Below are 27,931 nucleotides of genomic sequence, written 5' to 3'. Positions count from 1 at the left end.
CCAGGCCGTGGTATTTTGTGGAAGAGCCACACTCAAGGGGCCAAAGAGCCGCATGTGGCTCGCGAGCCGCAGTTTGCTGACCACGGTTATAAGGGAACAAGCAAGGAGTGTCATGGGGCCAAGAGACAGGGTGGATGGGAGACTGTCGCCATTTTCCCCTGTAGTCCAGGGAGGCTTCCTGAAGGAGGTGAGATCTGGGCTGTTGGCCCAGGCCCTCCCCACCTCTCCTGGCCTGGCCTCTGCCAGTGTTCACACCCTGTGTCCTGATTCCTTGGAAACCTCCGTTCTTGGGTCCTGCCAGATGCACACATGGCAGCTGCCCTTTCCTCACGTTCCCAGGGCCTCCCAGCGTACAGGGAGTCCTCAGAACAAAAAGCACTTCCAGGTAGTCAGGACTAGAGCCAGGGCACGGCTGATAGGATCAGAAACGTCAAGTGAACAGTGGCCCAGGAGGAAACTGGGACACAGGAATGCCCACCACCCACACTGCTTTTGGCAGAGGCCACTGTTTCGCCAATCTCACAGCCCTGCGGAAGCCAGCCCCTGGCCTTGATAGCCAGCTACCCTCCCTTGCCCCTCCCAATCCGGCCTCTCCCCCTTGCTGATCCCAAGGCCCAAAAGGAAGGCAGCCCTGCTGGCAGCAAGAGGCAACCACAACCAGCACCGTGGCTACAGCAGACTGCAGACTTCTGCAGTGGCTGTTGGTGCTGAAGCCGAGAGGTCAGAATAGGGGTTTGTGTCTGTGGCTTGAGACCCAGCGGGGTCACCGGGAGATTCACCACCATCTCCAGCCCAGGTATGGGAGGGCGGGTTCATTGGGCACTGGCCATGGCTCTGGACTGGCTGAACCCCTCAGGGGCCTGGATCTCCAGGGCACAGGGCTGCTGAGATGGAAACAACTTAGTGTAAGGGGAGGGACCTGCAAGCCTTTGAATTCTGGGCTAGGAGGGAAGGTGGAGGGTGAGGCCTGTTCACAGGGCCCTTTGGAATTGAAGAGGAGCTCGGCTGGGGAACAGTCTCTGGCCCACACAGTTTATGGATGCCCTTTCTCCAGAGGGCTGTTAGAGTGTGCAAGAGCATGAGCTCTGGAGCCAGATTGCCCAGGTTCAAATCCTGGCACCTGTGTACAACTTTGCACATTTGCCTCGGTCTCTCTGTGCCTCAGTTTCTACCCTGTAAAATGGAGGTGGTGATAACCATATCTATTTTATTTGGCTGTTGTGAGGATCAAATGAGATGATAAACACAGCCCCTTAGCGCAGGTAAGTGTTCCACGACTCTGAGCATCCTCACTGGAACTGGCTTTCAGAGGCCACAGGGTCAGTCTGGAGACCCTTTAGGCTACCTGCCCATTTCACAGATGCAACTACAAAGGAGACCAACTCAGACTTTTGAGTCATACAGACCAGGGTTTGAATCCTGTATCTGTAAATTTGTCAGCTAGGAAGCCTTAGACAAGTCCTTGCCCTCTGACCTACTTCATGGCATACTTAAAAAGATGAAATTATGCTGCAAACACATAAAAGATTTACCCTGTACCTCATACTTAAATTAGGAGCCACTATCACCACCACCACCATCATCATCACCATCATCACTGTTACTACTTATTGGTGGTGTTGTTATTGCTATTGTTATAATTAATATCAGGAAATGGAGACTTAGAGAGGAAAAGGGACTTGCCAGTGGCCACACACCAAGTCAGAGGGCAGGACAGGCCCCAGCATGGCCTTCTAACCCCCATCCCTATTCTTTCTGCTCCCCTCACCATCTCAGTGGCCTTTATTGGTCTTTGTTGTCTCTCAACACATCCTGCCTAGAGCTTAGTTTCTCCTTGCAAGAGGTCCCCCTAAAGCATCTGAGAACCCTAGAGCACTAACTGCATTGTTTCTGGGCACAGATCTTGGGGCATCACACAGGGGAAACTGGCATCCCCCAAGAGGCTGGGCCAACAGAGAGCAGGGTCGGGGGGCACCGTCTTCCATGATTTCCACAGCCCTATCCCAAAGCCCTCCAGCTTCCCCACTGTCCTAGGGATCCTTAGCCAGGATGCAGGCAGAATGCAGCTTTTGAGGGCTGATGTCGGAAGTGCAGAACTTCTTGCACCCCAAGGAGCTCCTTAAGAAGGGAAGGATCGGGACTCCAACTTTCACCAAAGTTTCCTTGGACACTGAGGTAGGTCTAAGGGTTATCCTCAGGGGTCTCCTGGTTCTATTAGTAGAGGTAGGCCCTCTCTGAAGGCTTGTCTCTGTCTCTTTCACCATCTGGCATTCAGAGTTTGGATCGTCCCTAGCAGGGAGGGATGGAGACACAAGAAAAGCCAGAGAAGGGGGACAATCGGGTTTGCTTTAAGGAGAAATAAGAGCATATACCTGTTTTAATAATATAAATGTTACATGAGCAATTTATTCAACACTTACTTATGTACCGGGCACTGTGCTAAGAACTTATGTATGTTATCTCACTTAATTTTCACTACAGCCTCATCAGGTAAAAAATATCAGTATATTCATTTTACAGATGAGTGAACTAGAAGTGGCTTACTTATACACCACATGGTGACTACATATGCCAAACAAATGATATCAAAGAATGATGGACTCAGGGTAGAATGTAATAGGGAGCACTGCGGACTGTGGCAAATTGAAGAGAGACATTCAATTGTTTTTTGTAGAGGCATGATACACATTCATTAAAGTGGATAAAATGCTCTAATCTTAAATGCAATACTTAATGATTTTTACGTATATTTGTAGATGTGACCACAACCCAGATCAAACTATAGAATATTCCTGGTACCCTAAAACATTCCTTCTAAGGCATTAAAATTTTTTTTTAATTCTGCAAAACTTTCACAGCCAAAAAGAACCTAAAGAGATATGATGACTAAATATAATGTGGGATTTGGAACAGAAAAGAGGACTTTAGGTAAAAACTAAGGAAATTTGAAGAAAATATGGACTGTACTTAATATTAACATTTCAATATTGATTTATTAATTGTGACAAATGTACCATACTAATATAAGCTGTTAATAATAGGGGAAACTGTATATGGAGTAGATGAGAACTCTCTGTACTTTTCTTAGCAATTTTTTGGTAAATCTAAAATTGTTCTGAAACAAAACATTATTTATTTATTTATAATGTGTTTATTAATTTTTAGAGAGAGAGGGGAAGGGAGAGGGATAGAGAGATAGAAATGCCAATGAGCAACATCATCAATGGGCTGCCTCCTTCACGCCCCCTACTGGGGGTCAAGCCCCAAACCCTAGCATGTGCCCTGACCAGGAATCAAACTGGTGACCTCTTGATTCATGGATTGAGGAGCAACTACTGAGCAACACTGGCCAGGCCACATTTTATTTTTTAAAAAAGCATTCTGCAAACACTCAAGCAAAATATGTCCTTGAGCTGGGTCTGGCTTTTGAGCTGCCAGTTTGTGACTTCCAATAGTCTAATGTTCTCATTTTACATTTGAGGAAATTGAGGCCCAGAAAGGGGAGGCCCCTTGTACAGGGCTCCACATAATGTCAGTGGCAGAACCAAGACTCAAAGGCTGGTTGGTACTCCAGCGGTAAAAAGTGGGTCTGGGGGTGTAGGTGGGGGGCTGCTGAGGCTTCCCTGACAATGTGCCTTGCTGAGGACTTGCTCCTGCAGGAAGCTGCCAGGGGCCACCCACCTTCCCTCTGCTGCTTCCTCCTGAGCTCTCCTGGGCTGTTAGTTGAAAACCAGTTCTCCCACTGGCCTCAGCAATAGAGGGAGTGGTCATGGGCAGCTCCTTTTCTGACAAGAGGATATCACTTTCCTGATCCAGCCAGCCTCAGTGCACCTTACAGCTGTCCCTCATGCCCAGCACACGGTCTGAGTTGAGTGCTGGATTGATGGGTGAGTAGAAAAATAAAGGAGGGAAGAAATAAATGTCAAGGGTGGGTGCTTGGGGTGTTTAGGGGCAGATAAAGCCAAGAGCACAGACTCCACACCAGATGGCCTACATCACACCCTGGCTCTGCATGATCTTGGGCAAGTCACTTAACCTCTTTGTGCATCAATTTCCTCATCTTAAAATGGAGATAACAGATGACCTTACAGAATTGTTGAGAGAATTAAGGAGTTGATTAACATATGAGGGAGGGAAGTAATCGATTAAGAGAGAAAAAAAAGGGGAAATAGGGAAGGGTGTATTTAGTTTTCATATCGGGACATAGAAATTTGGACAAAGCCACAAGTCTGGCCACTAACACAGGAAAGGGGATGAGTAGTTTCATGCTGTGGTTAGAGCACAAATTCCAGAGCCAGGCTGCCAGGGTTCAAGTCCCAAGGCCACCACTTACTAGCCATGTGGTCTTGGATGAGTAAGTTAACTTCTCTGTGCTTTTGTGTCTTCATCTGTAAAGTGGTGACAGTGGCTCCCACCTCACAAGGTTGTTATGAGAATTAAGTAATTTACTGGTCTGTGATTAGTGCTTAGGACTATTCCTGGTATGTTTAAGACAACACTTGGCTTATAGCAAGTATTTGTTAAATAAATGGGAAAGCCCACTCTTCTCTGAGGGGCCCTGACTCACCAGGCACGGTAAATCCCTTACCTCCTGAATCCAGGCGAGAACCACCCTTAATGAAGTCAGATGAGGAGAAGGCTGAACTGGTAACCAACCAGCTGCCCATCTCTAAGGCCTCACCCACCTTCGGCCAATCCCAGAGTGGGCAGCATTTCCAATATTTTAAAAGAAACCAGAAATCTAGATTCTAATGCACGATCTCCCAATTTTTAAACATTGGCATTTGTTCAATTTTATATTAAGCTCTGAGCAAAACAAACAGATGTATTTTAAGCTGGCTACTCTCCCAAGTGGTTGGTTTGCAGCTTTTACCCCAATCTAGCCCTGCTTTCTTTTATTTTTCTCCTGAATTTTAGAGAAAAGGAAACTGAGACCCAGAGAGAAGTGCTTGGACCAGCTGTGTCTGACCAATTAGTGAAGCCAAAAGCAGTCTCCTAGCTCCCCAATCCTGGTGGCTAGTGACAAGGGAGTCCCTGGGTAATTTGACCAGACTTTGGACTAGGTGAGGGAGGGGAATTTCCCCCTCAGCCTGGGGCTCTTCCAGTAGCATATTTGAAATACAATATTTGTTAATTAGGTGCCATCTGCACCATGTGTCAGGGGTGCAGCTGAATATAAAGCAGGGGTCTCCCCCAGAGCAAAGATTTACAATGCACAGAGCCACAGATTCACTCCTGGCCCTGGCCCAGCAGGTGAGGGGCCTGGATTCCAAGGGGCTCCTGAATCTCAAGCTGAAAGAGGGAGCTATCAGTGAACTCTATGGTCAAAAAAGCCACTACATGAGAGCTGGAGCAGTTGAGGAGAGAAGGGCAGTGTGTTCTGGAAAGAAATTTTAGAGGGGTATTTTGGGGGAAGAGGGCTCATTTACAGCAGCGATTTTCAACCAGTGTGCCTCAAGAATTTTTTTTTTTTTTTTAAATATATTTTATTGATTTTTTACAGAGAGGAAGGGAGAGGGATAGAGAGTTAGAAACATCGATGAGAGAGAAACATCGATCAGCTGCCTCCTGCACGCCTCCCACTGGGGATGTGCCCGCAACCAAGGTACATGCCCTTGACCGGAATCGAACCCGGGACCCTTCAGTCCGCAGGCCGACGCTCTATCCACTGAGCCAAACCGGTTTTGGCAAGAATTTTTAAAACATGCAATACCTGACTATTTAGACAGGAGCACTGACCTCTTTTCCCTTAGATTGTCAAATTTAAAAATGACAACAGCCTCTCAGGTAAGGTGGCTCAGTTGATTGGAATGTCATCCCGTACAGGTTTGATTCCCGGTTGTGGCACATACCTAGGTTGCCGGATTGACCCCCGGTCAGGACATGTACCGGAGGTAGCCAAATGACATTTCTCTCTCAAATTGATGTTTCTCTCCCTCTCTCTCACCCTTCCTCTCCCTCTCTAAAATCAATAAAACATATCCTCAGGTGAAGATTTAAAAAGTGGTAGCAGCCAGCACAGCCGTCCGGTGTGAATGGATCAAATTTATGCCATGGTGTTTTTTTGTCAGATCAGCAAAAAATATATTTTTTGGTGTGCCACAGAATTTTAGTGTTTAGTTTATGCATGCCATGAGATGAAAAAGTTGAAAATTCCTGATTTATAGGCTTGTAAAACTCAGAATTTGAGTTGTTGTTTTCTTTTCTATCGAAAAAAACACTCTCTGATTCCCTCTTACTTAACCTGTCTGCACCTCTACTTCATCATCTGTCAAATGGGGATCAAAATTGTATTCACTTCCTGCAGTTTGTGATGAGGATGAAATGAGACAACACGTGCAGAGAGGATTAAACAGTACAAATCAGCGATTGTTTTCATTGTCCGCAGCAGCCAGCCTGCCTGCTTGCACTAGTGGTGGCTTGAGAACCTTTCACTCTTCGCCTTTCTTTACCCTAACTCTACACGTCTGTGGTCTTTGTTTTGTCTGGAGAGCCAAGTGCATATACCAGCTGTGGAGCACCTCTCGGAGTCAGGTTCTGTGCTAGCCCCTTCCACCGTTTTCTCTTCCTTACCCTCAGAGCAGCCGTGGGAAGCCACCACCATCACCATCTTTTCAGATGAAGAACCTGAGGCTCTAGGAGGGAACTTCACTTACCCAAGGTCACCCCCAGTTGGGGATATGACCTTGAGTAAGCCCCATTACCTTCCTGAGCCTCCCGCTTCCTCATCTGTAAAAGGAGGTTCAGGACACCTATCCCGGGCCGCTGTGAGGATCTATGAGGTAATGAGTTGGAAAGTGCCTGGTCAGCTGTAAATCCAAGCCAAACGGACATCGATGTGAGTCCTGCAGAGGCCTGCTCCTGTTTAGGGTTCAGTTCATTTTGGCAGCAAGATCCATGGAGAAAAGTTATTTCAAGTGTCTTTTTCTTGGGTGGTTTCCAAAATGCATCATCTCCCTCCAGCTAACAAGTGCAAAACTCGCTTCCACAGGGGCTTTGCTCAAAGCAAGTAACTTCCCATGGGATAACCTGAGAACTGAAAAAGAAGGGCATGAGGGTCCCAGGGAAGACGGGGTCACAGAGAAGGCCTCAGGCTACAGAGTCAGACAGATGTGGGTCCAAATCCTGGCTCTCCCACTTGTTAGCTGTGTGACCTTGATCCAGCTAGTTAACCTTTCTGAGCCCCATCCAGAGGATTGTTATGATGAAGGGGATGAGAACAGTAGTTGAGAAGAAGCAAAGCTTGGAGGTCCACTAACATCCAGTGGGACCAATACCAAATCCAAGGCTGGGGCTGCAGACCTTACATGGGGTGGGGAGCAGGATAGAAACTAGTCAAGGGACCCAGAAAACGGTCAACTACTGAACCGGGAAAGGAAGACTGGTCAAGTAGTGCTCAGCAGAAAACATACCCTGGACCATGAGCAGCTGGAGAGCAGGCACTGTGTACTTTTCATCTCAGTGGCCTGGCACACTATAGGTGCACAGCATCCATTTCAAACACTGAATTTAATATTCACTTTCTGCCTCATAATCCTCTGTGACGTGTAGGACAGTAGCCAGTTCTGTTCATTGACAGATTTGGGTTCAAATCTAAGCTCTTCCCTTTCTGGCTAGGTAGCCTTGGGCAAGTGACCTCCCCTCTCTGACTCTCAGTTTCCTCCTCCGTAAATGGGCTGATGCTGCCTCCCCAGCAGTTATTGTAGGAGTGGGAGATGATGTATGTGAAAGCACCAACATGGTCCGAGGCATTCTGAGAGGCAGCAGTAAATGCTGATGCTCCTTACAAGGGTAGCCCAGGGCCACCTCTGCCTTCCCTACTCACACACAGGCTGAATTCCCAAAGGCGCTCAGGATTTGTCTTTTCCATCACAGGTGACACAACACAAGCACCTGGGCTGTGTAGGGCTAGGAAGAGTGAAGTGTCACCTCTGTTCCCACTGCAGCTTTATATAATTTCCACACTGCACTGTGTTGGTTGGACATGGTGGGGTTAACATCCATAAAACACCTCAAAAATGAGCTACTACAGGCAAACCACTCAAGATCAAGGAACAAACTGCCCTCGGGGACTAAAACGCCCATCCTCCATCGCTAGCATTCACCCATTGCTGCAGGTTTATTAGTGTCTCTGGATGTTTTCAGGTTGCTAGTTCGAGAATAAAGGGCTTTCTGGTGCCACATTCCATGTCTTATTCTCGAGGATGGCCTGTCAGCTCCACAGTCTCGCTTGACTATTTATGAGTGCTTCTCTGGTACCTGCAGGTCAAGCTGAATTCCCGAAAGGTGGGACTGGCTCTGTCTTTCCCTGTGGCAGAAAACCCACCAAGGTGGGCCTGTGAGGCTGGGACCCAGAGAGTTTGGGATATGTGTGCCCTTGAAGTCTGAAGCTGGCAAAGGTCTCCGGCAGAGCTTGTCCATGTCTGCTACATTCTCTCCCTGTTCATTCAGTGCAGACCCTGTCCTAGGAACCTCCTCCTCAGAACTGGGAACAGGTTTTGCCCTGTGGTTAGTTAGGAAAATCTTGCTTTATCTCCTGGCACCATTGGAGGATCTCCATAGCTATGTGCAGGGGCCTTAGAGAGTTTACCTGTAGCAATTTAGCCTCATCACCAACCTCTGAACCCATGGTGAAAAAGTCACATAGTTTGGTCCAATACACGTCAAAATGCAAAAGCACAATGTCAGCTCCTCCAGCTCATACCTCTTTCTCTGCACTTATTTAGGATTTTTCTCCTCCCATCTCCACAGGCAACAAGGGGTTTGCCCAACCTCCATTAACTGGCAAGACCAGGACTCTGAGCTTAAAACCAGCCCCCACCCACCCCCACCCTTTATCACCTGCTCAAGCTGACTCCCACCCCAGCCTCTACCTCTGGGCCCCAAAGCTAATTACAGGTTTCCCTAAATCATGCTAAGGTAAAGCTAATTAAATCAGGGTCGGCCAACAATTTTCTGGCTTGGGGCAGGCAGTCCAACACCTCTCTTCTACCCCAGGATCCTAAAACCACGGCTTGCAGCTTCGTTCGAGTTTGAGAATAGGGTTTTATCACTTAGGACTGATTTTAGGAAGAGCAGCAAACAGGACATTTTCCCAACTGCTCCTTTGCACCATGTCAGGGTGACCATGTGGGTCAGGTTGGGGGCTTGAAAAATTGAGGTGCAGCCAAATCTGTGCTGCTAGGGGAAGGTGTGTGCAGAGACAAAGTAGGTAACATCTTCTTCTTGGCAACTCCCCACCATGGGGGGTGCCCCGCCCATCCACATCGGCATCTCTGTAGCGTGAGCAAAAGCCCTATCTTCAATCCCAGTCCTGCCACTTGCTACACTTGCTAGGTGAATACCCTGGGGCAGGAGACTCTGCCTCTCTGTGCCTCATGCTCCTCATCTAGTAATGATAGTGCCTACCTCACAGAGTTGCTGAGAACTAAATGAGAAAACGTCTAAGGCAGCCAGTGTGGAACAAATTTCTGAGCCATTGTTTGTTGAATGAACAAGTGCCTGGCGCAGAACCACATACACCAAAGAATATTAGTTTTCTTGTCCTTGGATTTATAACTGTGAATATTCATGGGACAGGGTGGCTACGTTCCAAAAAGCTTTATGTGAATAAATTGCATATTTTCCCCCTTTGAGATGCAAGCGTGAGGGCAGCAGGGGTAGGAACTGAGGGCTCCATTCTCACCACCTGCTCTTCCTTTTTCTGGGCCTCAGCATCCCCCTCTGTAAAGAGAAGCCACTTGCTCATTGTCACTCAGAATGAGAGACTTGTACCAGACATAAGTTCCACCTGTGATTCTCAGTTCCTTCCTGCTCTGTTTCCTCATTAGCTGTGTCCTCACTATCTTCCTAGAAGGAGCCAATGTCCAAGACCAGCACGTGGCCTTCATTATTTGCCACCACCACACCCCAAGCTACTTGATTGTGGACAATGAGTGACATACTTAACTAATTAAGGAGGCCCCAAAGGCCGGGAACATATGGGGGCAGGTCCACTATATGCCTGAGGACCTACTCTCAGCCAAGGCCAGCATAATACTCTGGAGTCTGGTTTGAATCCCAGATAGCTGTGTGGCCTTGGGCAAGTTACCTAACCTTTCTGTGCTTCCATTTTTTTTCTCTGAAAAATGGGCATGATAATAACTGTATATCCCTTATAGTGTTGCTGTAAAAACTGAGTTTATATGTGCCAAGTGCTTAGAACAGGACCTGGAACTTAGTTGGTGCTCCCCAAACATTTGTCATTACTCATATTTCAGAACCAGGATCTCACTGAAACTCACCACAGCCAGCCCAGCCTGGGGGTCTGATGGCTCCCATTTTATGGATGAGGTTCGGGGAGGAGAAGCCACGTGCCCTGGTCACCCAGAAATGAAATCCTTGCTGCAGTCCTCTGTCTCAGTGAGGACAAGCAGGGCTGGGGCAGCACAGGGGTGACTGAGAAGAGCCAGGCCTTCCTCAGAGGTGCAGGCAGAATAGGGAGGTGGCTATAAATATGAGAGATGAGGGGCTTTCTAACTAGGCCAGGAATGTGTGTTAGTCATTGAGGTCAGAACAGGCTGCAGTGGCTCTTGGCTGGGAAAAGAGTGTATCCAGGAGTGAGCTCTCCTGGGCTCAGGTAAAGCCTGATGATCCGAGGAGGAGGGTGACGAGCAGTGCTCAGCTAGGAGACACACTGGCACCACCCACCTTTGTGATAGGGGCAAGGGTGACCCCCCGGAATGCCTCTCCTACCCCTTCTAATTGCCAAGAAATCCTTCTATAACCCAGATTAGATCAGTCACCCAAACTCACCAGTGGGCCCAGGCCACAGCTGCCATTCCCAAAAAGTAGAGCTAGCCACCATTCTGGGGAGTGAACAAGCTCATCCTTTCTATTTTAATAGCTGTGTACTTATGTTAATGTGTTAGGAGAAAAATACAACTATGATCAAATTTATGTTCTCATGGCTATGAATGCTTAAGATGATGCTAAGTAGGTGTATATGTTTTCAAAAGAGGGAGTTGATTTTTTAAGAATGTGAAGTATGTGCTAGTACACGTGGAACTGGCAAACATTATGACTGAGGTTTCGTGGGTTCTGGGTCACAGTCAAAATGCTAACCCCCTTGCTGTGGGGTTCCAATTATTTTCTGTGACTCCCACTCACAGCCATCCCTGCCTTGCCCCAAACATCCCAGGCACTTGTACCCTCTCCCACCTCCACTCTCACTGTGCCCACATCTGGGATGCCTTTCCCATCCACCTTTCAACTGGCAAGGACCAGGAGAAATGAGATCCTCGCTGGAACTTCCACGAGGCCAAATGGAAGCATCCTCCTTCAGGCCACCCAGGCCCTTGTCCATCCACTGCCACTCCCTGTACTGCGTGAGGGCTACCATAGCTGGGACCATTGCTCCCTCTGTGGCGATGGGGAAAGCAAGGTCTGGGTGTGTCTGTTTTCCTACCTGCTGTGCCCAGCTCAATGCCTGGCACTGAGCACAGGCCCAGGAAGCAGACATCTGGTCACATTCTGAAGCTGTCACTGCCTGGCTATAGACCATGCATATGCAACCTCACCCTTGAGGCTTAGTCCACTCCCTCATCTCTCACATAGGGGACAACAACTTCCCTTCCTGGGGGAGGGAGTGGTGCATGGAGTCAGCGAGTTACTCCACCTAAAGGTACCTAGGGACATGTGCCTGGCAGGTTGTCAGCGTTCCACAGACATTGGCTCTGATGATTCACCTCACCAAGGCTATGGTCATTATCAGAGGCCAGGGGATATTCATTGAGTCCACAATGATGCAGGGTAGAGGGGAGGGAGATAAGACTAGAGCATCTTTGCATTTAGGACCAGAGAAAGCTCTTGGCACCTATTTACTCCACCCCTCTCATTTTGAATATGGGGAAACTGAGGCCCACACCTCAGCCTGGAACAGAGCTCATGACTTCCATCTATGGTTGTCCCACCATCACCTCCCTCCCCAGACTGGGGGAAAGGTGACTGAGGCCAGGACTCACCTGCCCAGCCAGACACTGTAGTCCCCTTGCCCTCAGTTTCCCTCACCTCTTCAGCATGGGCCAGCGAGGAATTCCAGGGGCAATGGCTCGCAATTCTCACTTCACTGAGGCAGTGAGTCAAAAGCCTTATTCTTTGTAAATTCCTCTGATAGGTGGAAGCAGACATGACCTTTGTCATTTGTTATTTTTAGCAGAGCAGGCGAGGAATGATAAAAACCTGTATGGGAGCTGACTATAAATAACATGTCTGTGGCGTATTTTTCTAAACACATTTAAAAATTGTAGATCTAAACAAGTCTTACCCTTCAAAGCAGAATAGCAGTGTTAGCCTGGCACTTTACAATCAACAGAGCCAATTTCACAAAAGACATTGCTGGGGATCACTACACAGGTCCCTGAGGGAGACTCTGTTATTGCCCCCATCTTGCAGATGAGGAAATGAGAATGAGATTCGGCCAGTAAGCTGTCAGCAGAGTGCCTGCCCCAGGACAAGAGCCCCAGTATAGATCACTGTTCTTATTGTGGTGCCTTCAAGAGACCGAATAGCTTGTCCAGGGAGAAGGAAGGGAGCAGGACCCTGACCTCCGTGGGGCCACCTGTCTCTAAAAGCTATGAACCAGTAGCCATTGGAAAGATGAGAGGAGTGGGCAGTGGGTGTTGTGGAACCTTCAGGATGAGAGTTTGAGTAAAAAGGTGGTGGCTAGAGTGCTGGAGGAAAAGGGGGAGGGGGGAGAGAGAAGGTAATTGGGCATCAGTTTTCTAGGGCAGTGCCACCCCAGAGTCACCTCATCTGACACTGAAATCCCTTTGGGCAGAGCAGTGATCGAGTGATCCAAGGCAAGCCCCGTGATGGGAGAGTAAGCGAGATGACCCAAGAGCAGGTTTCCAGTGCTGGGTGGGCAATGGCAGTGGGCAGGGAGGAAAAGGTCAAAGGAAACTAGAGCAGAAAAGCAATCTGGGGACACAAAAGGCAGTGACTCCAGACAGCGTTGAGCTCCTGCCCAGGGCTCAGTGGTGTGCAGTGAACTTGGAGTGACCGGCTCTCAGGAGATGAGGCCCACTTTATAGTGTTCACCAGTTTTCTGGCAGGTGGGGGGTGGGGGGTGGTAAATGCTCCCACCCTGGCAAATTGCAAGCTACCAACACAAAATCGTCAATATGCACAGTCAGCTCTCCTGAGTCAACGCAAGCAACTCCAGAACACCATTGGGCAAGACTGCTGCCACGCCAAGCCTCCAGGATAGGATACTGTGGTCCTGCTCGCTTCAAGGGAGAGAAGAGGGGCTCAGGCTCATTTTCAGCTAACATTAATTGTGCCTGTAACACATGAACTAACTGTGGCATTTCAGTTAATTCTCAGCACAATCCTCCAAGGTAGACATTATCTCTAGCTTACTGCTAGACTCAGAGAGGTGAAGTGACTTGTACAAGGCCATACAGCCAGTGAGTGATGGAACCTGGATTTGAACCTAGGTGTGTGTGAGTTCAGAGCCCATACCCAAGGCATACAGCTGGCCTCAAGCCAGGATAATTCTAGAAACTGAGTTGGGGATGGGTTTTCAGGCAGGAGTTCATGGGTGGGCTCCTCTGTGGGACTGGCAGCTGAAAGCCCCAACCAAGTCTCAGAGGAGTTGGCTACCAACCTTGGGGGAGGTCCTAAGAGGGTTGAGACACCCCTACAGGGGGAGAGTGCTGAGCAGGAACACTGTCTCCCCCTCATCTCAGGGCAGAGCCACCACTTGGCACCTCACAGGGCTCCCTAAACCATCCCTCCCTCCTTCTATGCAACTGAGTATCCTATGGAGCCCTGCTCTAGGAGGCAGTCCCGACATTGCTGGGCATGTAGTAGGTGCTCAATTAATGCTAAAGAAATGAAGAAATGAACCAATGATATCTTCACATTCTCTATCATTTTGTTTGAAATCAGAGACCAGATTTGCTATGACTTAAAAGGGTTGTCACCTTTGCAGAACAGAGATGGAGAAGCAAGGCAGACTTTGCTAGGCACTGTGTTATGTGCCCCATACATACATGTTACTCATCGAAGCCTCCTAACACTCTCATAATTGCAGGTATTATTATTCCCACTTCACAGATGTAGACATTGAGGTTCAACTTGGTCAAGTGATTAGCCCAAGGCCACCCAATACTAAGTGGAAGAATAGGGGTTCAATCCTGTATCTTTTTTTTATCTCCAAGCCCCTGCTCTATTGTGCTATGTCCCCCCAAAACAAAATAGCATCTTATATCTGAGAAGCTGCTTTCAGTTTGCCAAGACCCATCCACCTCCTTCTTATACGTCATTTTTGCAAATCAGTCTGTGGGGTTGGCAGGGCAGAAAGGCTGGGGAGAGAGGAGGGTGGACTCAGGAGAGCAGGACATCCCCTACCCCAGCTGGCTCCTGATCCAGTGTTCACCCCACCCCCTGGGGCAGCCTGTCAGTGGCCTTGTAGTGAGAGAGCTGGCCCAGACTTGAGGGCAGTCCCATCCACAGAGGGCCTGCAGAATGGAACAAGTATGCCTGGAACGCCTCCCCACTGATGCAGGGTCTCCTTGAAGGAGAGCTCTGGCCCCTGTGCAGATGTTCTTTGGAGCCATATTTGATGAAGATGAGTTCTAAGCAAGATGGCCCCACAAGGTGACAGTGGGCTTTTCTTGTAGGGTTAAAGGGCTGTCCTGGGGCCAGCCCTTGCCTCCCAGCCCTTGCCTTGCGGTGGTGTGTCCAAGGTAGGTGGCTGCCCCTCTCTGGACCTCAGGTTTCCCATCTGTAAAATAGAGTAAGGCTGACAAAGGGTCCCCAACAGCACCTCCCAGCCCCAGTGGGCCACAATTCCACATAAACCAGATCCATAGGCAGGTCCCAAAGGGAATTCCCTCTGGGGAGAATGTGGGAGGCCCCATAGGATTGACTTAGGAGACCATCAAGGCTCTGTCAGCATTGCCCAGCATCCCTCGCCCCCTCCCCCCCATCTCTGGCTGCACACCCCACCTCCACCCTGCTCCCTTTGGCCACTTGCTGGACAACCTGGCAGGGCCCAGGCATTTCCCAGACTAGCAGGGTAGTGAAGAAGATGTCTGAGCTCAAAACCCAGTGCTACTTACCAAGAAGACAACCTTGGCCAAGTTATGTGACCCCTCTGTACCTCAGTTTTATCATCTGTAAAATGGGGATGATAATCAGACTACAGTAAAGGGTAGGAATTAAAAGAGCCAAGACATGAAAAGTTGTTAGAATAACATTCCATGGCATGTGGTAATTATTCACTCAATGCCACCACTCAGTACTATTATTTGTAATAATTCATAGTAATACCATCTCTTCTACTCAGCAGCTCTCAAACAGGGCTACCATTAGGGGCAGCCTGGGGGCCTAAGGGAGCACTGGATTGAGAGTTCTCAGCCCAGAACTCTCATTTTAATTATCCCTGGCCCCAGGGGGTAGGGGCTTCTTCACTTCTCCTGGCCTCAGTTTCCCCTTCTGTCAGGTAGCTCCCCTCAGCTCCCAGCACCTTTGGGACTCCATAAAGATCTACTGGATGTTCTTGTCCTCCTGGCTGTGGCTCTGTGCAAGCAAAACCCCTATCCTGCTTGCTGACATGTGCCCGGAGCAGGGTCGGCTCCAGTCACGGTTGGAAGAATGAATGTGTTGCCTGTGGAAGGTGTGATGTTACTGTGGTGTGGCTGTCTGACAACAGTGTGGAATTCTATCATATGGCAGACCCCTCACCAAGGGCTTTATGTTCCTCATCCTGTTTAATACTTAAAACCCTTCTAAGGTTCCTCCTATTTCTGTGATGAGGACAGAAATCTATAATGTGGTCTAAAATGCTCCCACCCCCTTTCCTGCTTATTCCCTATACTCTTCCCCTCTAGTCATTCAGGCCTCCTTTCAATCCCTTGGGAATTTATTAAGTTCTTTCCAGCCTCAGGGCCTTTGCATATGTCATTCCCTTTCTCAGGAACATCACGTTTACCTAGTGAGCTGCAGTTCAGCCTGCAGACCCCAGCCCAGTCACCACCCCCTTGGGGAAACCTTTGTGTGATTCACCCTTCTACTCCCACCATAGGCAGCCATGTCCTCCTATGGACTGTGCTCGTGGCCTCTGCCCTTTCATCTCATGCCCCTGTGTACAGTTACATTGGTTTGTGTGTTCATTTCTTTTCACATCTGTCTTTAAACCCTCTCGAGAGTAGACACCATAGGCTTTTCTGTTTACTGCTGTATCCTCGGCACATAGCACAGAACCCAGCAAATACTAGGTGTTGATGGATGCTTGTTGAACAAATGAGCAGGCAGAGAGGTAGGAAGTATGCCTGTCTTACAAATAAGGAGCTTGAGGCCAGAGAGATGAAGAGACTTGCCCAGAGTCATGGGGAAACAGGATTAGCACGAGTCCATTGGGTTCCAGCTCCCAAGCTCTTGTCACCCAACCTCACTCCCTTGTCACCTTTGAGTACAATGGAGGACTGAAGCAGGTGAGCCCCTTCGCATTTCAGAGGGAGGGGGCCTGAGTGACAGGGCAAGGTCTTCTGTTCCTCTGAGAGCCCTGGCTGCTTGGAAACCTCTCACTGCACCTCTGCCAGTCTTCCAGGAAAGATCTGAGTTCTAATTCTGCCTCTAGCTATGTACTTGTCACCTCCACTCTCCAGACCTCAGTTTCTTCATCAGTAAAATGGGAATGATACTCTCCACATAGTGGGTTAATAGATTGTGCATTGGCACACAGGAAAGCATTCGGCAGAGACAGCTGATGTTGCCCCTGTGGACTCCATTCCACCCTGATGACACATGGATAGCTGGGATGGCCACATTTTATTCCCTAACTTCCTATTGGTTCCAATCCCAGCAGTGTCCAGCCATCAAGCCAGTCAGCTTGCAGCATTCTCAATTGTCACCCACTCTTCTCCTATTCTCTCTCTGGCATCACTCTTTCTCTACTGGGTCCTTCCAGCCTCCTCAATGGGAACACATCCAGAGAGATCACAGGCTGTGTGGCAGACAGTGGTTTGAAGGCCCAGTCCTGTGCCACACAGCTGTGCACCCCTGACCAAGACACATACCCTCTAAGTTGAGGACTAATAACACCAAATTCTCCTGGGGTAGTGATGAGGACTAGATGATAGCTCGTGTGTTAAGTGGCTGGCACATAGCAGGTGCTCAGCAAATGTCAGGTTTCCTCCCCTGGATTCATCATACCCATTCCCTGCCTCCTTTTTCCTCTTCCTGTTTCCTCAAAGGAGTCAGCCTTCCAGCAGGAGTGAAAACACACACACACACACACACACACACACACACAAATGTTAACTAGGGACCCCAGCACAGAACCTCACATTCAGTGAGAGCTGACTATATATTTGCTGAATGAATAATGCAAAGGAATGCATTAGTAATGGTGAAATGTCAGGCTGTAGAGGGAGCATTTAGGGACAGGGGCTCCTCCCTGCGTGCTCAACTCACCTCAAGTCCAACCCTGGACTCAGGCCTTCTGATCCCAGTTGAGACATTTCTGGTCTTGGGTATTGGAGTGAAGTTAGGGTCTTCCTTTCCTCTGCCCTTGCTGGGCATACAGAGTGAGCCCGGTTCATTGACAGGTTCAGGAAATAGCAACTCTTAAGCCAGGAACTCCAAGCAAATGCAAAGAAAATTTCCAGAGCCACAGAGAGATACAAATACTAGTTTAAAACTACCAAGGGAATTGTTTTTTCATTCAACAAACCTACCCTCATCAGTTCAATCAATATTTATTGAGGCTCTGTGCCCAGTACTGGCAATACAACAGGCAGATGAGACCTATTCCCTATCCCCAGAGAATCCCCTAGCCCAGTGGTCGGCAAACTCATTAGTCAACAGAGCCAAATATCAACAGTACAACGATTGAAATTTCTTTTGAGAGCCAAATTTTTTAAACTTAAACTTCTTCTAACACCACTTCTTCAAAATAGACTCGCCCAGGCCGTGGTATTTTGTGGAAGAGCCACACTCAAGGGGCCAAACAGACGCATATGGCTCGCAAGCCGCTGTTTGCCAACCACGGCCCTAGCCTGATATACAAGTCAGATACACATAAAAAGTTCAATTGCAAGAATCTCTTTTTAGGAGGGGAGGGGCAATGGAGGGGAAATCATTAAAGGCTTCATGGAAGAGGGGTTGCTGGATCTGACTCTTGAAGGATGAGTAGGTGTGCTCCAGGCAGAGAAGTGGGGGGGGGGGGGGAGGGGGAGGGGTGGCCCCCAACCGAGTGGATGGTGCATGCAAAGGAACAGAGGCACGGAAATGCAAGAGTGTGTCTAAGGAGCAAGGGAGGCTTGGTGTAGGAAAAGTAGACAGAGGACAATGGGAGATGTCTAAAATAGTCATCTGGGCCTCATGAACCATGGTAAGGAATTTGGGTTTGATGCTGAAGGCACAGGGGAGCCAAAGAAGGGTTTAGAGGAATTGAGAAAGCTCTTTAAAATACAGGGGGTAGATAAATGGGAGGGAGATGCAGGAGAAGAGGCAGGGAGACTGATGGGAGGAGTTGGGATTGATGGATGGGAGAAGGCAGTGTGTATGTGTGCCTGTTAACAAGATGGCATGTTAACTAAAAGTGGTAGGATAGCTGAGACCTGGAAAAGGCAGCCTCCCCCAGGAAGTTCTCCCAGGGTAGCTCTTGACTCCTCAGGCTCTCCCAGGAGAGAAAGTGCCAACTCCCTAATTGGCCCTTGTTCCTGGCCTCTTGGACTCTCAGAGGGGTTACAAGGTCAACCATCACAACATACTTGCCCTGCCAGCTAGAAGGCTAGCATAGGCCCTCCAGGCTGAAGATTTATGACCTGTTCCAGTGAGAGGCCACACCTGCAGCTGTGGGAAATTCAGGTTCCATTGGCTCCCTGGACAACATAGTCTATTGGCTAGGAGTGGGGCCTCATGCAGCACTGGTTTTGAGCCCCAGTTCCCGTACTCATTCTATGACCCTGGGCAACATTGTTTCACCTCTCTATGCATCGGTTTCCTCATCTGTAAAATGGGGATAAAAATAGGACCTACCTCCCAGGATGTTGTGAAGCTCACATCATGAGACACACAGTAGGATGTCAGTGTGAATGGTGGCTGGAGTTTGCCAGCAGTCAGGCCTGCACCCGCCTTATTGAGGGAGTAAGAACCATGGGGAGGAGCCAGGAATTAGGGCCTGGGTTCAAGTCTCAGCAGAGTTGCTTGGGCCCTAGAGACCAGTCCTGACCAGCCCCAACCAGTGACATATGAGAGCCCTCATACCCCAGTGGGATGAGGGACTGAAACAGACCCACCCCCTAACATTTCCCAGGAGCTATCCAGAGAATCTTACCCCTTACCCCCACACTACCATGTTTCTTCTATTAATAACAGCTGCCTTCTCCTTTAGCTTGCAACTCTGCCAAATAGGTATTATTGTCCCCATTTTGCAGATGAGAAAACTGGGATTCAGGGAGGTTGGATCATTTGCCCAAGGTCACATAGCCGGTAAATGAAGGAGCTGGAATTTGAATCCAGGTCTGTCTGGCCACAAAGTCCCAGCCCAAGGTTGGGTTGGCTGAGAGAGTTTGGGGCCTTGGTAGGCGTGGGGATGGGCCCGCAGACGGTGGAGGAGCGACTTGGGACAAAACAGGCCATGTGGTCCCCCAGGCACACATTCTGTGGCCTCTCAAGGCCATGGTCCTAGGAGAGCCTGAGCTATGTGCCTCACATTTAGGTAACTTGAGGCAGGGACAGAGGGAAGGGTCTAGAGCTTGAGTGAGACAGATATGGTTTCTAACCTCGCCTCTTGTCCTCACTGGCTCTATAACTCCCTGCAAGTCGCTCGAGGTCTCCAGGCCTCAATTTTCTTTTCTGTAAAATTGGAAGAAGCCCAGTTTCTCTGAGGTGAGTTGTGGAGGTCAGACAAGGGAGGGATGTGAGCAGCCTTTGGATGGATTCTTGTCCCCTAAGGGGCCCTGTCAGCATCTCTTTGTAACAGCAGCTGACCCAAGAGCTGCCCTAAAATCCCTGCCCAGGTGTCAGAAGACCCTGAGCTGGGCAAGGTAAGGGCAGATGTAGCCCTCAATCCTGCTTCTCCTCATAGGGCAAGCAATGGAGAGCCCACAGCTTACAGAGAAGACACAGCTGGCCTCTGAGTGCATCTGTTTCTGCCTCCATCAGACCTGTGTGGACCTACCTCATCTGTCTCCCTTATGCAGATTGCCACCATCAGATTGGGCCAAGCTGCCCACCCCCATCCCTAGGCAGACTGACCCTCTCCACTCCCCACACTCCCCTGCTCTAGGATATGTTCCAAGGGAGAAAACATGGTCTGGCCAACTAAACACCATCTAAAAATCAAACTAGACTGGCTCTCCCCTTACCCCTGCCTCATTTCTCATGCCTTCCCCCAACCCTGACCCTCGCTCCATGTCCACCAAATCAGTAATCCTCCTGGCCAGCTTCCTGCCTCTCTCCCCCTCTTCCCTGTAGGTAACCCTGACCTGTCGTTTCCAATCTTCCCGGAGTTGCAACACTAGCGCCATTATTTGTCTGATTTCACAACACCTCTGCCTGTCCAGTTGGCCCTGCCTCTGAACATATCCTGTAAGGACAGGCCAGATGCCCCAGGTGTGTCTGCTGCAGGAAGGGGAGGCACAGGAGGCAGGGAGTGGACAAATATCTGGGATCAAGTTCCACACTTGACCTTGGGCAAGTCATCCTTTTCTTGAGGCCTCAGTTTACTCAACTGTAAAATAGGAGAATTGCATAGGAGTCCTTGAAGGGCCTTCTAGTTCTGGCATTTGACGAATCAAAATCACAACAGCGGATTCATTCAAGGTTTTACTATGGCATCTACCACATGCTGGGAGCTGGGACTCTGGAGACAGCTTATGTGGTCATAGGCCAATGAGAGAGACAGATGTGTAGACCATCACAATACGATGTGGTCAGAGGATGGACAGAGTCATGAACTACTTTTCTTGGTGGAATCAGGAAGGATTGTCTGAGAAAAGAACACTTGAGTTGGACTCTGAAGATTGAGTCGAAGTTCATGGGCCTAACCTAAGGAAAAACTTTCAAACTATGCTATTCAGCATTTGGACTATCTCAGAAGTTAGCAGGGTGGGTATCCCGAAATTAGGGTGTGGATACAGAAGTACACAAGGCCTGGAATGCCAAGGAGATGGAAGCTTACCCAGGTGCCAATTCTAGCCTTTGATTCTGGGAACGAAAACCCAGGAATTCCTGAGAATTTGGTGTCTGTTGGTGAAGGCCCAGCCACCACAAACAGGCCAGTGAGCAGGTAGGACTCGGGACTTCCAAGTAGATGAGTGTGAGGGCTCCCAGCCATCCCACACCATGCTGACCTCCACACGGAAAGAGCCCTGGGCTTGGAGTCTGTCTTGGGTCACAGGTTTGGCTTACTCCTTCCTAGCTGAGGGACCTTGTCCTGGCCACCACAAACCTCTGAGCCACACACAGCTTCCTCATCTGTAACTTGGGTGCTCAGCAGCCACTCCAGTAGTTGTTATGAGGATCAAGGGATTTACTGTTTTGCAGGCAAGGTGGCCTTTGAAAATGTAAACTGTGTTGGACATGGGAAGGATAATTATTGTTGAAATGGTGGTTCATAACCAGTCCCTCGAGGGGCTGTTTGTTTTGTAATCTAGGAAAGTGTTGCCCCCAATGATGTTATAGTAATAATGGTGGGATTCAGAACACAGACTCATTTGCTCAGACCAACTGCATATGAGCTGCAATATGCCTTTCACCCTCTGCCCTTCTTTGCCACCCTCACCCCGCCATCTCAGATCAGTTTTACTTAGTCCTATGTTGGGGGACAGAGGCTGCCTCTAGGTCTTGGAGAAAAGGGGACTCCTGGCCTGGCCCAACCCTGGAACGGGGGCTGACTTAGAAGTCTGCCTGGAAGGGGCCAGTGGAGTCCCCCATCCATACCCCCAAAAAGTGGGCCCATGTGGGAACTCCCTGTCCTGGGCTGTTGGTGGGAGGCAAGAGGCTTTCTGAGAGCTGTCCTGGGCTGCTCTGGTACCCTAGCTAGGTACCTGCTTTGCCTGCCCAGTGAAACCCAGGGCCACCCAGTGCTCAGCATCCTTAGTTTCTCAGCATCCTCCCTGCATTGAGTCCTCTCTATCTGGCCCAGGGATAGAATGGGACCCTTGCTGGGGCTTGGGGGGGAGGGGTAATGGTGGAGGCAATGAAGAGTAAGGGGTTATCAGTGTGGTCCTGCTGGCAGGGGCCCTGCTGTGGTGCTCTCAGCTCTCTGCTTCCCATGCCCCTCTGCCCAGCCAGTTCTGATTTTGGTGCAGTGCAGACTTTCAGCTTAACGAGACAAATTGATATTCTGTGCCAGCCCAGGGATGGAGCGGCAGCTCGGGACACTCTGGCAGGCAGCTCAGAAGTGGGCAGGGGGTGGGGGCAGGGGAAGGAGGCAGCTTCCATCTGGAGCTGCCTCCTCGGGCAACTCTCAGCGCTACCCCCCCCATGCACCCCCTCCACACTGACAGGTGCCCTGAGACTTGCCCTGAAGGTCCTTCCACCTTCAGTGACCTCCTCCCAAGCAGAGCACTCCCTCCTGGAGGGGGCAGGGCAGTGGAGTGGGAGGCTTCTAAAGCTAAGAGAAGCCCCTCCACCCACTGTGACCTCCTAACCTTGCTCCTAGGGCTGCCCCCACCATTCTGGAATTAAAGGAGCAGCAGCTCCGCCAGAGATGAGGCAGGAAGATGTGGGAGGGGTTCCACCCCTCTTTGGGAGTCCCTGAGGTGCTCTGGACATCATCTGTTCCCCAATATGGCCAGCCCCCAACTCATCGCAGATGTCCCCATGGATTATGTAGATGCACAAGACATATGCAGACATCCCTGCCAGTGGGTACCTGTCAGGAGAGAAAGCACCCCTTAAAGGGGTCTTCTGCCAGGCCTGCAGCCCCCGCAGGTGGGAGTGCATACCGGCCTGTGGCTGGGTTGCAGAGGTAGTGTTTAGGTGGCAGCAGGGAACTCACTGCAGGCTCTACTCTGCAGGCCCTGCAACCACAGATGTGTAAGTCCACTCCAACCCCCACGTGACCTTTGCCCCCAGGTATGGGAGTGTCCTGACTAAAAAGAGGGAGGGGCAGATCCCCTTCCCAGCCACGGGAGGCCCCCCAGAAAGAAGGGGAGGACTTAGACCCATTTTTTCCCTCTCTGCTATCATTACCCCACCCCTTCCACCACTGGAGGGATCCCTCCCTCCTGCTCAGCCCCAAACCTATCCTCACCATGCCCTTGACATTCCCTCCTACTTCGAGGGAGCCGGCTGATTCCTGGGACTCTGCCAGCTTTAGTTCCTCTTGATCCCACGGGAGGAATTAAAACCGCAAACAACACCGTGGTGGTTCGGTCCAAGCAACACCCCCCCACACACCGCCCCCTACTCTCCTCCCCTGTCCGCCCAGCAGAAAGAGCCCTCGCAGAGGCCCTCCCCTGTTCTCCGCCCCCTCCCCCAGCCTCCGGCAACGCAGCGGCAGGGGTGGCCTCTGCCTCCCCCGAGATCGCATTTTTGCCGGTGCGATGCTCTCCTAGAAGCCAGCGCCGCGCCTCCGCCCCCCGCCCCCCCACCTGCTCGGGAAGGATGGTACAGTCTGCAGAGGGACCGGGCACGCTGGCTGGGCTCAGCCGCGGCACCAGCTGCCGCACCGCGATTCTGGGGCTGCCCGCTTGTAAACCCTGCCGGATTTGTGCCGATTTTCGTAGCCAAGTAAGTACCGGCATCCCCCAGCATGAGAAAATAAAAAATAAAAAGCTCCCCACTTCGCTCTCCCCTTACTCCCTCACCCATTTTATTTTGTTTCATTTCATTTGCTTTTTCTCAGCGCTTATGGTGGTGGTGGTGGTGGCAGCGTGGAGAGGGGGGGTGCGAGCTGGGCTTGTTTATCTGGCAGCAGCCGAGGCTGCATTGGGAGTTGCTGCTGAGAGAGACACTAGTTTGAGGGTCTGACCGTGCGTTGGGGCTGAGGGCTGGAGTGCCGGGGACACGGGCAGGGGAGCCTCGGACAGGCGGATGCCTGGGGTCTCAAGTAGATTCCAGCAGCCTCTAAACAGCAAATGCCTCAGTGGATGTTATTATGCAAGGGCCGGCAAGCTGGTGGTGGGGAGCAGGTGTGTGTGGGGGAGGGAGGGGGGAGGTTCTCTTCCCTCTGAGCTCCTGGACCTGGGTACCCTGCCTACCCCAGCCAGGGTCCCAGGAAAGAGGCAGCAGGAGGCCCCCCACGGAGGGTGGGGTAGGCTGCCGCGTGCTGGGACTCACCAGGTCTGGCCAGCCAGCCTGGGCATGTGGCAGCAGGAACCAGGTCCCTGAGAGGGCCAGGATGGGGACACAAGTAGGATGGCCAGGCCGTTTTGCAGCAGTCATGCTGGGTGGTAGAGTTGGCACTTTCTGCCAACTGGAAGCCCAGTTCCTCAACCAGTCTGGGTGGCCTCTGGCTGAGCACTTGGACACCTGGGCTTCTCCCTGCCCCCTGCAGGGTCAAAATTGGGAAAACCAGCAGGGGACTTCTGAACTCCCAGAGGATGGGCTGCTGTGGGCAGCCTTCCCTCACTAGCCAAGTGGCCTTTCCACACCACTTTGGTCCTCTGCTCACCCACGTTGTGAAGGGAGGGGTCTCTGCACTGGCCAGCCCCAGTCAGGCAAGGGCCCCAGGAGTCTCAGGGTCCCCACACAGAGGCCCAGCCTGGCTCGACCTTCAGAAGGGTAAGTGAGCAGGCAAACTCGCCAGCAGATGCACACCCCTGGCCCAGTGCAGAAGGAGCTCCCCTCCTCACCTGCATTGCTCTCTAAATCATTGAGAGGAGGCAGAGCTGATATTTAGGGCAGTTCCAGGGGTGGTGGGCGCCATCCAGAGAAATTCCCCTTTGACGTGTGCAGTAGGAGGGGGCTTGGAGTACAGACTGCCAGGGCTTCTACCTATTAACTTCCTTGAAGGGGCAGTGACAGATTTGGGGCTGTGGCTCTGGGTCCAGGAAAGATACCAATGTTATTTAGCCACCTTCATATGTCCAGTCCCATTCTCATCAGGGCCTATACATACCCACAGATTTGCACAGATGCATATATACGATAGAGTGCCCATTGTAATGCACGATATAGTCCAATCATAGACACTCATATAGAGTACCCATGCCTACAGATACAGTCCACCACTTGGGAATATACTCACATCCCTATATACCATCTAGCTCACCTGCAAAATACAGCCTGCACATGAATGCAGCATGCACGCACGCACACACACCTGTGAAGAAAGCATGCCCACATATGCAGGTAGCACAAACATAGGAATGCAGTAGGCTGCACATGGGAAGTTGGCATACATGTAGTGCCCTACAGCAGCCACAGTGTGGTGTGTGCCCATGTGAGGGCTGGCCCTGGTGTGAAAGCTATAAGCACACACATATGGGGTCCTGAATGCCAGCTGCATGCATGTCTGCACATTGGCAAGTACATGGCATGCTGGAATGTGCCCACAAGTGAATGTAGGTTGCACATGTAGAAGACAGCCCTGGGCACACACAGATGCAGCACCTCTGCGGGATACTAAATGCACACCCCCACTCAGCCTCCAGGCATCTCGTGGAATTGAAGGTGCCTCTGGGCACTGGGGAGAGGCTAGCACTTCAGGGGCCTTCCCGTGAGGACAGAAGGACACTGGCCTCCAAGTGGCAGCCGCAGCCCTACACAAGCCTGAGGGGAGGGCCAGCCCACATTTCCAGAGAGCTGGGATTGGATTCAGCAAGGCCATCTTGGGTTATTGATGTTCTGCAGGGAAGGCTGCCCAGTGTTGGAAAGGAGACAGAAGGGGGCGGGCGCAACAGCTTCCCATGACCCAGACCACCAGGACCCCACAGGCCCCCTTCTCTGGCACCAGGAAACCAGCACACTGGTGGGGGATCTCTGAGCGATGGGGCCCCAGATGCCTCCAACATTCTCCAAAGTCCTCTCCAGACAGAAGGTCAGAAAAGCTGCCTGTGGCTTACGCTGTAGAAAGACAATCGCTGGGCCCCTTTATCTGTTCTCCAACTGCCCCCTCTCCCTTTCTCCCTACCCAGCACAATTATGGGTCAGGGGAATTGGGTAAATAATAACCCAGCAAGGACTCACTGAGCAAATTCTCTGCATACATCACTACGGTGGGGCCTCGCCTGGCCTTGTTATTCTCCTGCACAGATGAAGCAGCAGCACAGAGAAATGTAGACACTCACCCAAGGTCACACAGCTAGAACATGCAGAGATGGAAGCCAGGCCATCAGGCCCCCTGCCTGCCATCTTAGACCCTCACTTCCCCTCCTGTGTGAGTCCAGTTCCAATTTGGGGTGCCAAAATCTCGAGAACCAACAGGTCAAAAATGTGTGGGTTTTTTGTGTGGTTTTTTTTGTGTGTGTGTGTGTGTGTGTGTGAGGATCCAAGAAAGGGTCTAGAGCAGGGGTGGGCAAACTTTTTGACTCGAGGGCCACAATGGGTTCTTAAACTGGACCGGAGGGCCGGAACAAAAGCATGGATGGAGTGTTTGTGTGAACTAATATAAATTCAAAGTAAACATCATTACATAAAAGGGTACGGTCTTTCAGCTCCGCGGGCCGGATAGAGCAGCCAAACGGGCCGGATCCGGCCCGCGGGCCGTAGTTTGCCCACGGCTGGTCTAGAGGGTCTCCTGTAGGTAAAGACAAAGCCTTCCCTGGGCACATGTGGACCTGTCTTAGGCAGCCAGATAACACTGCCACCCCTTTACCACATGGAATTGATAGCACCTAAAAAACCAAAGCAGATGAGTACACGCAGATGTTACCTGGCCTGGGTCTGTTTGTTAGAGGGAAACTAAGGCCCAGCCAGGTCCAAGGTCACATTGTGCTCTCTGGAGAGCAGGGAATCTTGCCAACCTCTCTCAGGTCCCGGGCAAGAAGCAGCAGCTGCCTGTTTGGGCCCCTCGTTTTCCCCAGATGTCTGACTCCACGTTAAAAAGATGAGCACACCAGGCCCAGCTTCTGCTCCTGACTAGCTGTGTGACCTTGGGCAAGTCACTTCATCTCTCTGCATCTCAGTCTTTTCATCTGTGAGCAGGGCATGCCTGTCCTGCCCTGCCTCAACCCACAGCTGTCTGAGAGCCTTGGATACTGTGGAAGGCTGTGCATAAAGGCGTGGTTGGCGCCAGAACCTGGGACCAGAGCAGGTGAGCATCTTGCTTCTGCTATTGGCCAAGGTCAGGAGGGGAATCAAGGAAGGAAAATCTCTAGACTGGTGGATCTCAAGCATCAATGGACATGAGTCACCTGGTGAGGGCCAGGTTTCTGCTCCCTCCCCTGATTCAGGAGGTCTTGAGGGCTACATTGTCACAGGTGCCCCAGGGAGCCAAGGTGATTGAGAGTGGGCTTGAGGGAGCTCATAGGCTTTCAGAGCTGGAGGGACCTGAGCATCATGCGCTGCCCCCACTCCTGCCACATCTAGAGAAACTAAGGTTGCCTGGCAAGTTGGTGGCAGAATGAGACTGAAACTCAAGTCCCTAGCCCTCCAGTCCTCTTTGCCACCCCTAGGCCCTGGCTTCACCCTGCATCACTAAATCAGGCCCTTCTGGGGGCAGGTCAACCTTCAAATCCAAAATGAGGCTATATTCTCAGCAATGTGGCTGAAAGGGTGCTCCAAAGAGACCCACCGGGCCTTCTGGTTGGTCCTGGTGAAGCCTCTGCCAGCCATTTGACAGTGGGGAAATGACTCCTCTTCTATAAATCTTAGCCTTCATTTTTCTAGAAGGGGGTTAGATTTAAAGCAGGAATGTGTGGAAGATTTTAAATAATGTGTGTGAAGCAGCTGGCACATAGTAGGTGCAGGGTCAAGATAGAGAGTACTGGGGAACCCTGAGGTGCAGGATGTGGCTCCTCTCGGCTCCCTTAGAGGAGCTGTGTGG

At 50.7% G+C, this 27,931-nt stretch overlaps 1 protein-coding gene across 10 annotated transcripts in view; it reads left to right on the top strand.

Moving 5' to 3' along the window:
- ATP2B2 (ATPase plasma membrane Ca2+ transporting 2) overlaps positions 1 to 27,931 on the top strand; it is a 380,690-nt gene that overhangs the window by 172,805 nt on the left and 179,954 nt on the right. Inside the window, exon 1 of one of the 10 annotated variants that reach the window (XM_080675177.1) lies at positions 23,585 to 23,733. The exons of the other annotated variants lie outside the window; for them this stretch is intronic. The gene's annotated coding sequence lies outside the window, so the exon portion shown is untranslated. Of the gene's footprint in view, positions 1 to 23,584; positions 23,734 to 27,931 lie in introns of those variants that run through there. 10 annotated transcript variants of the gene reach the window in all.

The sequence above is a fragment of the Plecotus auritus genome (assembly GCF_963455305.1).
Source record: "Plecotus auritus genome assembly, chromosome: 6".
Classification (NCBI taxonomy): domain Eukaryota; kingdom Metazoa; phylum Chordata; class Mammalia; order Chiroptera; family Vespertilionidae; genus Plecotus; species Plecotus auritus.
This window is presented reverse-complemented; position numbering and strand designations above follow the sequence as displayed.